The 20,716-nt window shown below is 41.5% G+C and overlaps 1 protein-coding gene and 1 pseudogene across 2 annotated transcripts in view; one reads left to right on the forward strand and one right to left on the reverse strand.

Moving 5' to 3' along the window:
- Positions 1-20,716, reverse strand: part of RCOR1 (REST corepressor 1) — a gene marked incomplete at its 5' end in the record, with an annotated part of 119,018 nt that overhangs the window by 79,230 nt on the left and 19,072 nt on the right. The window lies entirely within an intron of this gene.
- On the forward strand, positions 16,006-16,972 carry LOC309818571 (ribosome biogenesis protein NSA2 homolog; annotated as a pseudogene). The gene has a single exon. The product of its transcript is annotated as a ribosome biogenesis protein NSA2 homolog (transcript).

The following is a 20,716-nucleotide window of genomic DNA, read 5'->3' on the forward strand; positions in this document are numbered from 1 at the left end:
TGGAATTGAACTGTCCCTCATTTTCCTCTTGCCAAATAATCTCAATAATCTTACCCAAGCTCTAAAATTTTATTCTCTACAATGCCTCTACTGGAGGCACTGCATACAACTCACACTAAACACAGATTTTCAAGATCACAGACACGTGTTAATATTGGCATTTAACAAAGGAGTTTATTCCTTCTAGTTGACTCCTTCTATTCCTACTTATTCCTTCTCTTAGACCATGAAACTACAATGACACTGGGCCAAGATATAGCTGGGGCAGGAGTGGAGGAAAGGGGGTAAAAACTAAACACACCCAAAAGGAATGGAGTCACAATTATATTAATCCCTATGTTAACCACCCTCATCCCCAAATACTGGACCTTATCCAATCACAAGGGAGGTTCTCCCAAATGTTCCCAGCATGAAATCCAGAAATATAAGGTTCCCTTCATAAATATTCAGATGCAATGCTGCTCCAATCCTCAATGTGACTTCTCTACAAAGAGAAGTCTGAGTCACAGCTACACAAATTCAAAGCCAATAAATGAGGATACAACCACCTTTGTAAAACCAGCCTTCATACTACGTTTGACACACTAGCAAATCCCACCGGAACTATATTTGATACAGGGGGTTAAAACAGAAATAAAACATGGCCCCCACTTTCTTGGAGCATATAATCTAGTGGGCAAGAAATATTAAACCTTGTGCAAGTTATTTAACTTCTCTAAGCCTTAGAGAAGGTTTCCATATCTGTAAAATGGAGTGAATAGTAACTACTTCCTAGGTTATCCTGTAATGCACTGATCACAGTGGCTGGCACACAAAACGTATAAATGTTACCTATTTTCTATTACTACTGAATAACTACTCAAATAATTCTTTAAATTATAATCAGACAAGGAGCTAGTAAGTATGGTGGCCTCTGGGGAACTGTGTGACTTAAGAGGACATAGGTAAGAAACCAATTACATTGCACTATATACCTTTTTCAAATTTAGTTGTTTTATACCAATGACACATTACCTATTAAAAATTTTTAGTTAAAAAAAATGAAACTTCAGCCAAAATAAGAGACAGGTATCTTAATCTCCACAAGGCCTCCTTCATTAGTCCGCCGAGTCTGAGAGCCAGAAGGACTACCTTAAAATACCTGTTGTCATTCTGGGATTTGATATATATTCTAGGATGGATCGGGTGGTCCACATCTAGTCCCTACACATCTGAATACCGACCTTTTTTTTTTTCTTTTTCTTTTTCTTTTTTGCAGTACGCGGGCCTCTCACTGTTGTGGCCTCTCCCGTTGCGGAGCACAGGCTCCGGACGCGCAGGCTCAGCGGCCATGGCTCACGGGCCCAGCCGCTCCGCGGCATGTGGGATCTTCCCGGACCGGGGCACGAATCCGTGTCCCCTGCATCAGTAGGCGGACTCTCAACCACTGCGCCACCAGGGAAGCCCCCTGAATACCGACCTTTTAAACCTAAAAGGCCAAGCTTATAGCACACAGTTATCTCATCTTATTCTCTTCAATTTCAAACATTCAACTAATTAAAAACATGACCTGTCCTTTCCACTCTAAAAGGTTTTACAATTTCACAGTTTTAGTTCCAGACTATTCTGTTTCATTACCTTCCCCCACAGAAGGTAAAACATCCAAACACTTTTTAATGAGGAAATTTTATTACATTTCGAGCTACATCTGCCTAGCAACAAATTATAAACTTATGTCATCCTACTTATGTTCCCATGGATACAGTCATGAACAGTACAGTGGCAGCTCTACAAATCAAGAAAAGAATCCCAAGAGAATCATATTTAAAACTTGGATAGAAAACAATACTATAAAGGTAGGAATAATGTCTAGTACGCGTCCCATTAAAATTCATCTCTCCATTACCTACAAGTCCCAAACAGCCTTCTATTAGAATCTCCCTCCTTAAACCTACCCTCAACCAGTATTTCTAAAAACAACTGTTGGACTTCCCTGGCAGTCCAGTGGTTAAGACTCTGCGCTTCCAATGCAGGGGGTGCAGGTTCAATCCCTGGTTGGGGAACTAAGATCCCACATGCTGCGTGGCACAGCCAAAAAAATAAATAAATAAAAATTTAAAAATAAAATAAAAACAACTGTTACGAAGAATTCATCTGGGACTTTCCAGGTGGCGCAGTGGTTAAGAATCCGCCTGCCAAAGCAGGGTACACGGGTTCGATCCCTGGTCTGGGAAGATCCCAGATGCCGTGGAGCAACTAAGCCCATGTGCCACAACTACTGAGCCTGTGCTCTAGAGCCCACGAGCCACAACTACTGAGCCCACGTGCCACAACTACTGAAGCCCGTGTGCCTAGAGCCAGTGCTCCGCAACAAGAGAAGCCACCGCAATGAGAAGCCTGCATAACTCAACGAAGAGTAGCCCCGATCTCCACAACTAGAGAAATCCCGCACGCAGCAACGAAGACCCAACACAGCCAAAAATAAATAATAAATTAATTTTCTTAAAAAAAGGCAAGTTCCGGGGCTTCCCTGGTGGTGCAGTGGTTAAGAGTCCGCCTGCCAATGCAGGGGACACGGGTTCATGCCCCGGTCCGGGAGGATCCCATGTGCCGCGGAGCGGCTGGGCCCATGAGCCATGGCCGCTGAGCCTGCGCGTCCGGAGCCTGTGCTCCGCAACGGGAGAGGCCACAAGAGTGAGAGGCCCGTGTACCACAAAAAAAAAAAAAAAAAAAAAGAAAAAAGGCAAGTTCCTTTAACATACAGAGTCATCATAAATCAATCAGAAAGTAAAATGGGCAAAGGTCACAAACCGCACACAGAAAGAAAAAACCAAATTCTCTATAAATATATGAAAAGTTAAGTTCACTAGTTAAAAGGACAATTACTCTTAAAATAAGGACACTTTCAAAATCTACAGGGAAAACAGCCTTTGCAGAAGGCAATTTGGAAGTTTAAATCTAAATTTTGATCCAACTGTTCCACTTCTAGTAATTTACTGTACAGAAAAGTTAACCCAAGTGAACAGAGATTATATGTAGCAAGACGATCATGCAGAATTTGTTGTAATAGAGAATATTAGAAACAAGAAAATGTGGTACATATATACAATGGAATATTACTCAGCCATAAAAAGGAACGAAATTGGGTCATTTGTAGTAACGTGGATGAACCTAGAGTCTGTCATACAGAGTGAAGTAAGTCAGAAAGAGAAAAACAAATATCGCACGTTAATGCATATATATGTAATCTAGAAAAATTGTACAAATGAACCTATTTGCAGGGCAGGAAAAGAGACAGAGACATAGTGAATGGACTTGTGGACACAGTGGGGGAAGGGGAGGGTGGGACGAATGAAGAGAGTAGCATAGACATATGCACACTACCATGTGTAAAACAGATAGCTAGTGGGAAGCTGCTGCCTAGCAAAGGGAGCTCAGCTCGGTGCTCTGTGATGACCTAGATGGGTGGGATGGGGGCGGTGCGGGTGGGGGGTGAGGGTGGGAGGGAGGCTCAAGAGGGAGGGGATATGAGGATATATGTATACGTATAGCTGATTCACTTTGTTCTACAGCAGAAACTAACACGACATTGTAAAGCAATTTTACTCCAATTAAAAAAATAATTAAAAAAAAATTTTTAAAAAGAAAATGTCTATCAATAGGGTCAAATCATGATTAAATCCATATAAACACTCTACACAATCATTATGAAGAAAAATAGCTGCTCATTTTTACATATAAATATATACAATCTAATAAATATACGTCGCTTCAGTATTTCTCCATACAGGAGATTTTAGAAGTTTATATGGAGGAAAATTTTAAAGTTTGCATGAGAAAAACCAGGAGAAATGGGAAAGGGAAGGAGGACCTAGAAATTATAAACAATAGAAGCACACGCAAAAAAACCCACAGATTTTACTAAAAAAAACAAAAAAAAAGAAAGAAAACCTCTAAATATTTCAAAGGCAAGCAATCTGAGAACACATATTTGCAGCAGGTGACTAAGTGTTAACATCTCAAAATGATAAAGAAAACCATAAAAACCCTATTTAATGAGAAAAGGACATAAGGACAATTCACAAAAGAGTACGCAGAAAATGTTCCAACTCTGGAAGCTGGAAAAATTTTTATTAAACAAGGCAATCTTTTGCGTATTAATTAATATGCAATTAATTTCATCTATTTGTCTAGTGCAAGCAAGAGTATATATAGCAAAACAGACTGCAATATACTGCTGCTATGCACTAGTATGTGCCTTCTGGAAAGCAATCTGCAATATGTCTAAAGATCTTCAAAATGTTCATACATTTTGACCTAGTAATTTCGCTTTGGGGAATCCACAGAAATAATCCAAAATACAGGGAACCATTTTAAATACATGGAGATTCATCTCAAACTGCTTGTAAGAAAATAACAATTGTTTTTAAGCCCAAATATTGCCAACAATAAGCAGTGGTATTCTACTCCATGGACTGTTACCCAATTATTAAAAGTTTTGAAGGCCATGCACATAAAAACTGTTAACATCATAACAACACTAATAGTGAACTTACTTCTTGTCAGGCACTGTTCTAAGCACTTTATGTATATTAATTCATTTAATAATAGTGTTGGGAAAATACTAATGGCATAAAGCCGTGGTTCTTGGGGTTAGTTTTTTCTTTTGAGTCAGAAACCACTGAGAATTTCATGAGAGCTATCGATGCTGACATTTTCCGCAAAAAAAGCACAACATTTTGCACACAACTTCAGAGGGTTCCTAGGTCCCAGGTTAAAAACCCTGTATGGTCAGCATGTTTACAACAGTGTAAGAAACAAGCGTATGGAAGATGCGAGGCAATATAGCCAAATGGAACCACTTTTCCTAGGGATGTGGATCCATGAAAGTACGGACAGTGTCTAGCTGGGAAGGATCTTTGTGTAAGTAACCAAAATGGGGGTGGGGGCAGGTAGGTGGGGGGTGAGCCACGAGAATTTTTAAGGCAAGCAAACCTGAGCTCAAATCCAAGCTCTGACAATTACCAACTATGTAACTCTGGCAGGTCAGTCTTCATTCCTTCCTGGGTAAAAGGCCAGTGTTCTTCACAAGACTGCTATAAGCGTGCATATAAAAGGTGTTCTATAAATGATAATCCTCTCCCGAGGTGATTACTTAATGATTTGAAAAATTAACATCACCTATACCAAAGTCATCTTAAAAGTAAACAAACTAACATTTTCCCTGAATCTCAATATATATGAGCCTGTCAAACAAATACAAAGTTCACTAGCCATCCTAGTTACCAACATACCCTCCTCCCCTTCCTAGAAGCAGACAATAGACAAACAGCAACATATAAAGTTAGCCTTTATCTTTACTATAAACATAACTAGTGTTAGAGATGCTGCATCATTAAAAATGTAATACAAAACATGCTGTGGAAAAGATGTTATAAATATACAGAATATTTATGTGGTATATACTTCCTGAAACCAATGTTAGTGGGAACCCTCTGCCCCCAGTGGCAGAAAGCATAGTGCTTCACTTGACTACAGTCACATTAGCAACTTGTTTAGTGAAAAAGAGATCTCCCAACTATTCAAACCTGCAGACACCCAGTTTGGAGAGGTTTGTTTTTTGTTTTTTTATACAGTAGTCAGGGTTAATAAAGAGGCTATCACACCACATTCAAGCCTAGAATTTTCACTGACCCTACCTCTCACCAGCTGGGGAAAGATACCAAAGGGCCTCAGGCAAGCATTCCATAGGAACTGCATCCTCTCCCCGCCACTGAGCTGCAGGAAAGACAAAATGGACCCTCATCGCACCTTCCTGAAGCACGATTACGTGGGCGCACAAACACGCAGGTGTGAGGCACTGGAGGCACTTCCCATCAAAACGGGATCTTAAAGGTCATGCCTCAGAAGTCTACCTTCTATTATATAGAAAAATAGGATTTTTAATTTTAGAATTTTGTTTTACAGTCAACTTTTCAAGACTTAATATTCAACTGAGAACAAATTCCATTTTGGATTGCAAACTAACATTCCTTCAAAGTATAGAGTAAAAAGGACTCTACCCCATAAAGATTTCTGGATCCCACCTGGCCCCATTTCACATAGGAGCTGTGAAAGCTCTTATTATAGCTTTCCAGTTGTCCTGTGGCCACCTGTAACAACTTTCTACAAGATTAGAGAGAATTTTAGAGCTGGAAGAGACCTTCTGAGATCATCTGATTAACTACAGAATGGAGCTATATCTTACAAGAGGACTAGGTTCCAAGTTATCAGGTAACGTGAAAATGGCACACAGTCAAAATCAATCTTGAAAAATACCTCAGGAAAGCTCCCTTCTGGAGGCCAACAAACAAAATCATTTCAGGAAGCTCAAATCCTCCACTGCCAAAATAAGTAACTCCTGTACTCACTGAGCACCCAAATAAAGTTGCTGGGTTGTTATTTAAAAGTCATGGGCTTCCCTGGTGGCACAGTGGTTAAGAATCCGCCTGCCAACGCAGGGGACACGGGTTCGATCCCTGGTCCGGGAAGATTCCACATGCTGTGGAGCAACTAAGCCCGTGCACCACAACTACTGAGCCTGTGCTCTAGAACTCGCGAGCCACAACTACTGAGCCCGCATGCTGCAACTACTGAAGCCTGCGTGCCTAGAGCCTGTGCTCCGCAACAAGGGAAGCCACTGCAATGAGAAGCCTACACACCACAGTGAAGAGTGGCCCCTGCTCGCCACAATTAGAGAAATCCTATGCGCTGCAACGAAGACCCAACACAGCCAAAAATAAATAAATTAAATAAATTTATACAAAAAAAAGTTTTAATTTTATTAAAATGTTTATTAAATGTTCAATTTAAAACATGAGGCCCATACTTAACATGGTCATAGCTTCACAATGAGAGAATCACAAGAAAAGATTCAAGGTAATACCTAGCTCTTGCTTCCTCCAGGGTACAAGTATGACTATGATGACCAATGTCCAAGTGGGTCCTAGACAGTTCCGGTTTATACCCACCAACCCAGCATAATTTTTAGTAGGCCCCTGTTCACTTTCAGAAGCAGTCTGGACTAGCCTACCACCAACGGGGCCGCTCCACGCCTAGTTACCAGCACACCTCACAACACGTCTGTGTAGTGAAACTCACAACATATCTGGGCTGGTCCGTGACTCATGTTAACCAAGGAAATGTGACAGGAGTGATAATATGCCAGTTCTGGGCCTACACTTTAGAAGGACTAGCAATTTCTGGGACTTCTCTGGCGGTCCAGTGGTTAAGACTCCACGCTCCCAATGCATTTTTTTTATAACGTTAAAAAAAAAAAAAAAGACTAGCAGTTTCCACTTCCTCCTTCTTGGAATGCTTGCCTAGGGGAGCCCTGAGCCACTACGTAAGAAATCTGACTATCCCAGTGGACACCTTGCCCACTGGAAAAAGGATAGGTCCTGAGACTACACAGAGAAGAAAATAGGTCCAGCTGTCCCAGCATCTCAGTGAGGCCACCAGATGACACCAACCCCCGCTACTCCCGGACAGCCACCACATGAGACACCCCAAGTAAGCCCAGCAGAACAGCTATCCAGCTTAGCAAGAACCACGAAATAAGAGTTGTTATCTAAGGCCATGAAGTTTGAGTGGTTTGTTACACTTTCCTTTGAGGCAGAAGGGGACTCCTATAATTCCTCATGGAATACTCCAGTGGTAGGTAGCGCTGATTTGATAACCTGAGCCAGAAAGGGCCAGCTCTTTCGTGATGGCAGTCACCATTACCCTTCTAATCTCCTGGACAAGGTATGGACCTCAGATCCAGGAACCTAACATGTAGACTGACCCAAGAAGATCTGGGGAGGCTAAAGCTGAGAAAGGCTTGAGGTTCAGTTATTGCTGCGCTGATATTAGAGAGGATTCCTGACTTTGAACGGTTGCTTTGTATTCTAAGCACCTTGAATATTTATCACCATTATGGCTGAAAGGCGACAAACAGCCTGCCCAAGGTTTCCAAGTTCCTGCATGCCACAAAACAAGATGACATCTCTATATCTAGAAGGCAGCATATAATGTACTAACAGTCAAGAATATAGGATCTAGATCAAGTTACCCCAAGTTGGGTTCTGCCACTCACCAACTGAGACCTCAGGCAAGCTGCTTAAGCTCTCTAAATCTCAGTTTCATCGTCTGTACAATGGGGGTGATACAATTTGTGCTGCAGGATTGTTTTAAGGATTAAATAAGATCATGTTTGTAAAGGGCTTCAAGAGTGCTGGTTCTTTTTTCTTTCTGATGTGGGCCATTTTTAAAGTCTTCACTGAACTCGTTAAAATATTGCTTCTGCTTTATGTTTTGGTTTTTTGACCCTGAGGCTTGTGGGCACACACACACGGAGCTAGAAAGAAAGGAGGTGAGAAAGCTGGTAATGTGCCTTCAGAATTACGTCAGCTCATCCATAGTTAACTATCGAAGACCTATCTAAGAAAAGACATATACAAAAGGCATCTATAAGCCAATAAAGGTATTCACTGCTGAGAACTCCAGGCTAGAAACCTGTATTTTGTAAACTTCCTGGGAAGAGTTTCTGTCCATGTTTTTAAACAAAAAGAAAGCTGTTACTGAGAGACAAATTTGTACCAGGCACTATCTCAGAAGCTGGGGGTATGAAAGGCAACAAGATTGAAAAGCCCTCACCTCACAAAGCTTACCTTCTAGTTGGAGGAGTCAGACAACAGACAAAATAAATAAATCACACAGATACAGATATAGACATAGACAGAGATGTATCTCCTATTGATTCTGCTTCTCTGGAGAACCCTGCCTAATCAGGCTTCAAAGAGGAGTAATCTACAGGGTCTCTAAACAGGTCAAATAAGGTGAGGACTGCAAAGTGACCACTGCATTTAGCAACATGGAAGTCACCAGTGATGTTATGAGCAATTTTAGAGGAGCGGGGCCTAAATGGAATGTGTTCAAGAAAGAATAAGGGAACAGGAAAGAAGAGAATACAGACAATTAATTATGAGAGGAATTTTTTTAAAAAACAAGGGAGAAATAACAGCATTTTATATGCTACTGAGAATGATACAATAGAGAAGAAAAATTTGATGATGCAAATAAAGGATGAATTACTGGAGTGATGTCTTTGAGCAGGTAGAAGGTGACGGGGTCGAATGCACATGAAAAGACGGTGGCCTCAGCCAGGAGCATAAACACAGAAGATGAGGCAGAGGGTCAGGCACAGAAGTGGGAAGGTGCCATATGCCAGTAGGAGCCTGTGGAAGTTTTCTTCCAATTGCTTCAGTTTTTTTCCCAGTGAAATAAAGGAAGGATGGGGAAGGAAGAATTCAAGGTTTAAAGTGAGATATTTAAATACTGTCCAGGAGAGTACCTGGAGTGAGAAAACAGAATATAACCAGTAACAGGCCTACTTGATTTTGGTGATCATGACTCTAAAGTGAGACTAGTCAGTAGGGTTTCTCCAGCCACATTTCAGCTATACTGACCAAAGCAAAAAATAAGCAAGAGGCTGGATTAAACAGGCCAGAACAGATGCAGTTCATGCGCCCCCTCCAAATCCACCCAGACTCGCCTGCTGCTCTACCTCCCAGCTAGAGCTGCCCCAGCAGGCCTAGCCAAAGCTCGCAAGCTTCACATGATCACAGAGCCCCAGCCCATGACCCGTGTGTCCTTTCCTAACACCGCCAGCTGTCCCTTCCTCCCCCCAGGGGTGAGGGTCGGGCTTTGGCGGGCTTTGTTTTGCCCACTGTGGCAGAAGCCACAGCAGCTCCAATGCCCAAATTCAGCTGCTTCTCCAGCAGGTACCTGGAGAGCCCAAGTAACAAACCCGAAAGCACGGAATAGTTAAGACCCTGTGGGGCAACTCTGACCATTAAGAGACAGGAAACAGGAAGGAGCCAACACATTTCTCAGCTGTCCTCCCCACACACCTGCCCCCTGGGAGTGTTCTGAGAGGTGCCATGATTCTCTGGAGGTTTCCAGCATTGCCTAGCAACCAGCTAAGGTTCTTGTGAAACTGTGGCCAGCTTGATAACATACCACTCGCTTTGTATATGCTTTCTCTCCTTCTCTGCCTAACTTTCTTCTTTCCCCCCTCACTCTAACTTCACATAAAGTATTAGCAATATAAGCTTTGTCTTACGCTCTTTTCTGGAGAATCCAGGCTAAGACACAGGTGGGGGCTTAGCCAAGACTATAGATGAAACTAGAGGAAAACAAGGTAATAGGAGCAGAGGATGTATTATAACGACTGACTGTGGAACTCAAAGTGAACAAAAACATGAGAATGCTCAGGGGAAGAGGTGGTAGGATCAATGAACTGAAGGTCACGATGGGGCTGAAGACGGCAGGAAACGGGATGGTGGAAGGTGCGAGCTAGAAAGTTCAGGAAGAAGCAGTCAGAGTGCTAAGTTTGAAATTAAGATGGCAGGGGTGTTTCAGATAATGGTAATTCAAGGGAATGGGTATACAAGGTAGTGTAGAGAACAGGATACCTGGGAGAGAGGTCAAGGAACTAAGAAGCCAAGGTATTTAAGGACCGGGGTCACTGTTGTTTAACTGTTGTCCAGTCATTCACAGTTGCTCTGGGATCAACTATCTTCAGGGATACGGAAATCATAAAAGACTACAGACACTGTACTGTACTAAGTGACAGAAAGGTAGAAGCTACTTCTGTTCTAGTAATAGACTAGTAACTCAGACCCCTCCCTGAGAACCTGAACAAAATATTTAAAACATCTGCTTGAAGGAATCAGACAACTGACAAGATAAGGCCAGAATGCAGGAGAGACTGAAGCTTAGGAAGGGATGTCCAGCTACTGAGGTCACTCTTCCCCTCAAGGATGTTTGCCAATTTCATAGGGGACCATTAAGAGATGCAGTAATGTATCTGACAGGCTTCTGGAGTTAGGGCAAAGACACTGGACTCCACAAGTACCGCCACTGGGGAGAGGAGAAAAGGACAGCAGCTAGTGAATGCCCGTTTCTTGGTTGACACTCCAAAAGGCTATATATACCCTAGGAGTTAAGGATGAAACTGAAGTAAACAGACCCTCAAAGGGACTGCAGTTCAGCTTTGAATCATTTCAACTGGGTCATCTGAAATTGTACTAAGGTGATTCCAGAGTACTAGTGTAAATAAATCCTCTCTAGAAGAAGATATTCTGGGCCTCAAAAATTTTTTATAACCAATTTTGCAAATTGCAAGTTTGATATAAAACATGTGATAAAAAATGACCAGGCATATGAGGAAACAATACAACACAAACAAAAGACAGAAGAAATATAAAATGGAAACATCCACAAGCATTCCACATATTAAGAGTTACCAGATTTTAAAATAACTATACTTACAATGTTCCAGGAGATAAAAGACAAGACATACAATTTTAGCAGAGAACTAGGAACTATAAAAAAAGAACCAAATGAAAGCTCTAAAACTAAAAAAAGACTATACAAACTGAAACTAGGAACTCAATGGATGGATTTAAAAGCAGATAGAGAAAGACAACTTAGAATAAAATAAGTCAAATGAAGCCCAAAGATATTAAAACTTGAAAAACACAGACTAGAGGCTAAGAGACAGAGATACAGAACATATACGAAATTGAAGTTTCAAAAAGGAATGGAACAGATGCAATAACTGAACAGTGACTGAGAAGTTCCTAAAATTAATGAAAAGACAGCAAGCCACAGGTTCAAGAAGCCCTAAGAATCCTAAGCAAACTTAAAAAAAAAAAAATTCATACCTAGGGACATCACAATAAAATAGTTGAAACAAAGACAAAGAGAATAAAATTTTAAACCACCTGAAAAAAAATACAGGCAGGTTACAATACTACTTTACTAAAAAAGAAAAGAAGACAATATATGTATATGTATAGCTGATTCACTTTGTTATAAAGCAGAAACTAACACACCATTGTAAAGCAATTATACTCCAATAAAGATATTAAAAAACAAAACACAATGAAATACTTCTGAAGTGCTCAAAGAATATAACTGTGGCCTAGAATTCTATACCCAGTAAAACTAACCTTTAAGAATAAACCTGACGTATGAGCTTCCCTGGTGGCGCAGTGGTCGAGAGTCCGCCTGCCGATGCAGGGGATACGGGTTCGTGCCCCGGTCTGGGAAGATCCCACATGCCGCGGAGCAGCTGGGCCCGTGAGCCATGGCCGCTGAGCCTGCGCGTCCGGAGCCTGTGCTCCACAACGGGAGAGGCCACAACAGTGAGAGGCCCGCGTACCGCAAAGAAAAAAAAAAAAAGAATAAACCTGACATAAAAACATTTTCAGATAGATTTATCAATAGCAGGCTTACCCCAGAAGAAATATCACAGGATATTCTGCAAGCAGAAGAAAAGTAAACCCAGATAGAAAATTATGAGGGGCACAAAGGAACGAAGGGCAACAAAAAGGGTAAACATGCAAATAAATCCTAATGAAATAATTGTGTAAGATAATTGTTTCTTATAGGAATTAAAACATGTAAGACAAAATATAAAACAACAAGGCACACAGGGAGCACAAAGGGTAACTGAAGGGTTCTATGCTCCTTGCACTGCCCTTTAAGGGGTAAAAGCACCTAGTTTACATCAGGCTGATAAATCAAGATGTAAATTATAATCTCTAAAGGAGAAGATTCTGGGAAAATGGTGGAATAAGAAACACCCGAAATCTGTCTCCCCACCTAGACAACAACTGCACTGGCAGAATCTGTTGATGTAACTACTGAGTAACTCTGGGGTCTACTGAAGGCTTGCAACTTCCAGAAAAAGGGTTGGAACGTAAATTGCGTTAATTTCAACTTCGGCTTTTATACATGCACTCCTACGTTCATAGCAGCATATTCATAGTAGTCAAGACATGGAATCAACCTAAATGTCTATCGACAAATGAATGGATAAAAAAGATGTAGTATAGGGCTTCCCTAGTGGCGCAGTGGTTGAGAGTCCGCCTGCCGATGCAGGGGACACGGATTCGTGCCCTGGTCCAGGAGGATCCCACATGCTGTGGAGCGGCTGGGCCTGTGAGCCGTGGCCGCTGAGCCTGCGCGTCAGGAGCCTGTGCTCCGCAACGGGAGAGCCCACAACAGTGAGAGGCCCGCGTACCACAAAAAAAAAAAAAAAAAAAAAAAGATGTATATGTATGAGTGGAATATTACTCAGCCATAAAAAAGAATGGAATAATGTCATTTGCAGTAACACAGACAGACCTAGAGATTATCATACCAAGCAAAGTAAGTCAGAAAGAGAAAGATAAATACCATATGATATCACTTATATGTGGAATCTAAAATACAACACATATGTAGAACATATCTACAAACATAAACAGACTCACAGACCTAGAGAACAGACTTGTGGTTGCGGGGCGGGGCAGGGGGCGTTGGATGGAGTGGGAGGTTGGGATTAGCAGATGCAAACTATTATATACAGAATGGATAAACAATAAAGTCCTACCGTACAGCACAGAGAACTATGCTGAATATCCTGTGATAAATCATAATGGAAAACAATATGGAAAAGAACATATATATATGTATAACTGAATCACTCTGCTGTACAGCAGAAACAATCAAACTTTGTGAGAGTCAAAGACAGAATCTTGAAAGCAAGAGAGAAATGACTCGTCGCATTCTAAGGATCCTCAATAAGATTATAAGCAGATTTCTCATCAGAAACTTTGGAGGCCAGAAGACAGTAAGTCAATATATTCAAAGTGCTAAAAGGAAAAAACCATCAACCAAAAAATCTTGTATCTGGCAAAACTGTTCTTTAAACAGCCTTAAAAAGGAAGGAAATTCTGACATATACTACAACATGGATGAATCTTGAGGACATTATGCCAAAGGAATTAAAAAAAAAAAACAACTGTATGATTCCATTTATATGAGGTACTTAGAGCAGTCAAATTCAGAGAGACAGAAGGTAGGAGGGTGGGTGCCAGGGGCTGGGAGAGGAGGGAATGGGGCGTATTTAATGGGTATAGAGTTTCAATTTTACAAGATGAAAAGAGTTCTGGAGATGGAGGGCGGTGATGGTTGCACAACATCATGAATGTATTTAATACCCCGAACTGTGCACTTAAAAATGATTAAAGATGGTAAATTTTCTGTGTATTTTACCACAATAAAAAAAATTTGCAAACCAAAATAAAACCATTAAGAGAACAGTATTTTGAAAAAGAGCATATAACTACCAAGCTAAGGAGACAGGGTAGAATAATAATAAACACTAAATGCAAAAGAAGATCAAAGGAACAAGAAAGAAACAGAACAGGTGGGTCAAATAAATAGAATCAGTAGATCTAACTACAAATATATGAGCAAATACTTAAAAGAAACTGTAAATGGTACTAAATGTCCTACATAAAAGCAAAAACTTCCTTTTAAGATTTGGATAAAAATGTGTACAGACATACCTAAAACATAAGAATAAAGAAAGACTGAAAGCACAAAGATGAAAAGTCACTACGCAAATACTAACAAAAAGAAACTGGCGTAACTATATTGATATGAGGTAAGAAGCATTACAAGAGATACAGAGTGACTCCGTAATAAGGGGTTCAATCCTCCACAGCGACCTTTGGAGAAGCTTCAAAAAGCAGTAGTGAGTGGTATAATCTGATGACATCATATTCACTGTGGGTGTTTTTATGGAAGAGAAAAAAATGGTACAGGAGTGGCAATACAGAACAAGGAAGACATCCCACTTCCAAGCACAGTGATATGAGGAATGTAGGGGAAAAGGCAAGTACCACGTGAGAGGGCTGCAGGGAAAATAGTGCCATCAGGAGACAACGAATTTGCAGTAAGAACAAGAACGTGAGGAACATTCACAAAAGAAATTGAGGATTAGGGGGATTCTGCTGGTGTACCCTGAGTTTCAGAAGGCTCCGTGTAGAAGTGTCAAGAGAAGGTCCGGGGTGCGAGATGCGATCAGAAAAAAAATGTACAGTGTCTTAGAGATTAAAGCCTATAGAAGAAGGGGATGACCCAGGAATCCTGGCCTTCTTGGTGACTGATAACCAAGAAAAAAGAACATATGGGACTTCCCTGGTGGCCTAGTGGTTAGGATTCCAGGCTTTCACACCATGGCCCAGGTTCGATCCCTGGTCAGGGAACTGAGATCCCACAAGCCACACTGCAGGGCCAAAAAGAAAAAGAAAATTAAAAAGCACATAACGAGATCAATACCAATGGCAGAGAGCGACAGAGAAGCTAGGAGTGCTGAGGGAGGGGAAGGTGGGGTGAGGACCTCGCCAGGAACATCTGAAGTTCTGGGGCTTCCTTTCAACTTCTGTTGAAGCCTCTAGGCTGGCAGAGTAGCAGTCTCACTCTGAGCAGAGGAACACTTTCTTGATCCCCTGAAAAAGGCTGCGCGACTCTGAGCTCGGATTTTAAAGAGCCAATAAATCTCTGGTAGCTACCAGAAGGAGGGTTATTCTCAGAGGAAGAAGTAGAGCTGGTTACACAGCCCTCCTCCAAAGTCCACCTCTAGAGTTCCTAACTGCCCCAGTTCCAGAAGATTTTACATTGTCTTTAATAGTGTTGTTAAGCACAATTATTCTATCCGAAGAAAACGTTACTTCTCTGTGAATGGTAACGAGGGGATGAGAGCTCACCAGTTCTGTGCCTTTGTATTCCATGCATTTACTCGTTCAAAAGATTTTTACTTTGTGCCAACTATGTGCTGAACAGTGTTCCAGACTCTGGGAATACAGCATAAACAAAAACCTGTGCCTTTATGGAGGTTAAGTTCTAGAACAGATATTAAACAAATACGTACATTTATATTACGTTAGTAGGTACTATGAAAATAAGAAACAGTATACCAGGATAAGCGGGACTGGAGTGCAATGGAGGTTTTCATTTAAATAGGATGGGCAAAATATCTCCTCTGAATTATTCTTGTCCAAAATAATTTTAATCAGAAATTGATCAATCCTCTAAATTTAACCACCAGTTTATAGAAAACATAAAGGATAAAGGAACATGTTAAAAACAGTACAGGGGGTGGGTCTCTAAGACCAGAAAATTGAGAGCTTCTTCGCGCCCCGGCGGCTGCATCCGGTGGCCCGGCCGCCGTCAGCATGCCACAAAATGAATATATCGAGTTACACCGTAAGCGGTATGGATATCGTTTGGATTACCATGAGAAAAAGAGAAAGAAGTAAGATCTAGAGGCTCATGAACGTTCAAAGAAGGCAAAAAAAAATGACTGGTCAGAAAGCTAAGCTCTACCATAAACCGCCATGCTGAGAAAATACAAATGAAAAAGACTATTAAGATGCATGAAAAAAGAAACACCAAACAGAAGAACGATGAAAAGACTCCACAAGGAGCAGTACCTGCATATCTACTGGACAGAGAGGGACAGTCTCGAGCTAAAGTACTTTCCAATATGATCAAACAAAAACGAAAAGAGAAAGCGGGAAAATGGGAAGTCCCACTGCCCAAAGTTCGTGCCCAGGGAGAAACAGAAGTATTAAAAGTTATTCGAACAGGAAAGAGAAAGAAGAAACCTTGGAAGAGGATGGTTACTAAAGTTTGCTTTGTTAGAGATGGCTTTACTCGAAAACCACCTAAATATGAAAGATTCATATTAGGCCAATGGGATTACGTTTTAAGAAGGCCCACGTAACACATCCTGAACTGAAAGCCACCTTCTGCCTGCCAATACTTGGTGTGAAGAAGAATCCCTCATCCCCACTATATACAACTTTGGGTGTTATTACCAAAGGTACTGTCATTGAGGTGAACGTGAGCGAGTTGGGCCTAGTGACACAAGGAGGCAAGGTCATCTGGGGAAAATATGCCCAGGTTACCAACAATCCCGAAAATGACGGATGCATAAATGCAGTCTTACTGGTTTGACAGCAGATACATACAAATAACTCCTTATAATTATTGAAGACTACACACCAATCAGGAAACCATTACTCTGATATTTCTGAATACTACCAATCAGCCTTACATGTCTACAGTCATCAAGAAAACTATTGTTTAAAAAAAAAAATTTTAATGGCCTAGTTTAAAAAAAACAACAGTACAGGGATGCAATCAGAAAATCCAGAATGAGGGAAACTCAACCAATCTAGTGGTTTTCTACAACTAAATTACAAGGAAAATCAAAAACAAAGACGGGAAAATCTACAAATTAAGATTTATGTGTGTGCTTTTGGCCAAGATGGTAGCAGAGACCAGATTTACCCTCCTCCCTGAAAAATCCAGACAAACAAACAAAATATAAGAAACAATGGTCTTCCAGACAACGCACATCAATGATCCTTGAAAGATGGGAAACAAGGGACTTCCCTGGTGGTCCAGTGGTTAAGAATCCACCTTCCAATGCAGGAGACGCGGGTTGGATCCCTGGTGGGAGAATTAAGATCCCACATGCTGCGGGCAACTAAACCTGTGCACCACAAGGAGAGAGAAGCCTAGAAGCCCGCTTGGCGTAACTAGAGAGAAGCCCGCAATGAAGAGCCCACACAGTCCAAAAAAAAAGAAAAAAGGGAAACAAAGGAGATCAGCCCTACTGCTGTCCCAGCTTCCTGTTTGAGAGAGCTTCCAGGCCATGGAGCCAGGACAGTGAAGTGAACCTTTATAAGCAGCCATGGGGATGACAAATAAGCATATTTTTTAAGTGTTCAATATCATTTGTCAGTAGGCAAATGTAAGTTAAAACCACAATATGGGGCTTCCCCGGTGGTGCAGTGGTTGAGAGTCCGCCTGCCGATGCAGGGGACACGGGTTCGCGGCCCGGTCCGGGAGGATCCCACATGCCACGGAACAGGTGGGCCCGTAAGCCATGGCCGCTGAGCCTGCGCGTCCGGAGCCTGTGCTCCGCAACGGGAGAGGCCACAGCAGTGAGAGGCCCGCGTACCGCAAAAAAAAACAAAAAAAACAAAAAAAAACACAATATGGTACCACTACACACGTATTAGAATGTCTAAAATTGAAAAGACTGACCATGGCACGTGTTAGTAAGGTTGTGGAGCAACTGGAACTCTCATACACGGCTGGTAAGAAGGTAAAATTATAAAACCACTTTGGGAAAGTCTGCAGTTTCTTAAAAAAATTAAGTATACAACTACTATATGATTCCATTCCTGAGCATTTACCCACAAGAGAAGGAAATATATGTTCACACACAGACCTGTACACAAATATCTTTCACAGCAGCTTTATTTGTCATAGCCAAACAATGGAAATAACTCAAATGTCCATCAAGAGGTGAATGAATAAAAAAATTTCTGGTGTATCCATACAAGGTAATACTACTGAGCAATAAAAAAGAATAATCAAATGACACATGCAACAATGTGGATGAGTCTCAAATTAATTATGCTGAAAGAAGCCAGACAAGATAGTACATAATTTAAGATTCCATTTATATAAAACTCTAGAAAATGCAAACTAACCTACAGTGACAGAAAGCAAATCAGCGGTTGCTTGGGGGAGGAGAGGAAGGTAGGAGGAGTCACAAAGAGGCATGAGGAAATCTGGCGGTGGGGGGTGATGAGTATATTCAGTATCTTGATTGTGGTGATAATTTCACAGGTGTATACATATGTCAAAACTAATCAAACTGGGACTTCCCTGGTGGTGCAGTGGTTAAGAATCCGCCTGCCAATGCAGAGGACACAGGTTCGAGCCCTGATCCGGGAAGATCCCACATGCCACGGAGCAACTAAGCCCGTGCGCCACAACTACTGAGCCTGTGCTCTAGAGCCCACAACTACTGAAGTCCGCGTGCCTAGAGCCCGTGTGCCGCAACGAGAAGCTACTGCAATGAGAAGCCCGCACACCACAATGAAGAGTAGCCCCCACTCACCGCAACTAGAGAAAGTCTGCACGCAGCAACGAAGACCCAATGCAGCCAAAAATAAATAAATTTATTTAAAAAAAAACTAATCAAACTGTACACTTTAAATATGACGTTTATTGAATGTCAATTATACCTCAATAAAGCTACTTTTTAATATTTTATTTATCAATTTATTTTGGCTGTACCAGGTTTTAGTTGCAGCACTTGGGATCTTAGTTACAGAGTGCAGGCCCTTAGTTGTGGCATGTGGACTTCTCAGTTGTGGCATGCACGTGGAATCTAGTTCCCCGACCAGGGATCGAACCTGGGCCCCCTGCATTGGGAACTCGGAGTCTTAACCACTGGACCACGAGGGAAGTTCCAATAAATCTTTTTTTAAAAAATAAATTTATTTATTTATTTATTTTTGGCTGTGTTTGGTCTTCGTTGCTGCAAGCAGGGGCTACTCTTCGTTGCGGTGCGCAGGCTTCTCATCGCGGCGGCTTCTCTTGTTGTAGAGCACAGGCTCTAGGCACTCGCACTTCAATAGCTGTGGCACGTGGGCTTCAGTAGTTGTGGCTCATGGGCACATGGGCTTGGTTGCTCCGTGGCATGTGGGATCTTCCCAGACCAGGGCTCGAACCCATGTCCCCTGCACTGGCAGGAGGATTCCTAACCACTGCGCCACCAGGGAAGTCCCGATAAACCTATTTTTTTAATGCAACATGTGCATCGTGTTTGAATGCTGATCTAAACAACTATTTAAAAAGAGACAACTGGAGATTTAATTATACTAAGGAACAAATATTAATTTTATTTAATTGTGCTACCTGTGGTTAGATTTTTTGTTGTTATTGTTGTTTTTTATATTTAAAGACTTAATTGTTTTAGAGCAGTTCTAAGTTTACAGCAAAATCAAGAGGAAATTACAGAGATTTCCCATATACTTTCTGCCCCTACACATGAATAGCTTCTCCCATTATCAACATCCCCACCAGAGTGGGACATTTGTTACCACTGACGAACCTATGTTGACACATCATAATCACACAAAGTCCATAGCACACTAGGGTTCACTTTTGGTGGTGTACACTCTATGAGTCTGGACAAACGTATAATGACATGTATCCATTACTATGGTATCCTAGAGTATTTTCCCTGCCCTAAAAATCCTCTGTGTTCTGCCTAATCATTCCTCCTCCTCCTCTAACCTCTGGCAACCACTGATCTTTTTACTGTCTATGTAGTTTTGCTTTTTCCAGAATATCACATAGTTGAAAGAATACAGTATGACGCTAGACTGTCTGTATTTTAGGGATAACATACTTACAGATGGATAGGTAGGTAGGTCAAGACAGGCCTCATTGAGAAGGTAACACTTATGCAAAGATTTGTAAGAAGGAAAGGAGATAAAAGTCATAAAAGTAATACAAGAACCAGACTAAGTAGGTCTTGTAAGGCCGTTGTGAAGTCTTTCACTTTTACCCTAAATGAAACACGGGCCACTGTGAGGTTCTTAGCAGTAGAGAAACATACTGACTTACATTTTAACATGTGGAAGCAGAAGACTTACTAGAAGGCAACCTCAGTAATTAAAGTTATAGATGATGATGGCTTATAGGAGGACAGCTGCAGTGGAGGCAAGTAAGAAGCAATCATATTCTCCAAGCTAGCAGAGATGGTCTGTAGGCAGGGATACGAAAATGATATAGGCAGTTCCCACCCTCAGTGGGCAGTGGCGAAGACGTAGAAGCTAATACTTACCTAAAGATAGAGAAGTACTACGACAGAAGTAAGTAACAAGGTACAACAGGAAGACAGACGAGGTGGACGCAACTTAGAGGAGAGATGGGAGAAGAGTCCATGATAATTCTCCATAAATGTTGCCTGAATTATTATGTGCAGGTATCTCAACCTCAA

Source organism: Grampus griseus, assembly GCF_964374135.1.
Source record: "Grampus griseus genome assembly, chromosome: 2".
Taxonomy (NCBI): domain Eukaryota; kingdom Metazoa; phylum Chordata; class Mammalia; order Artiodactyla; family Delphinidae; genus Grampus; species Grampus griseus.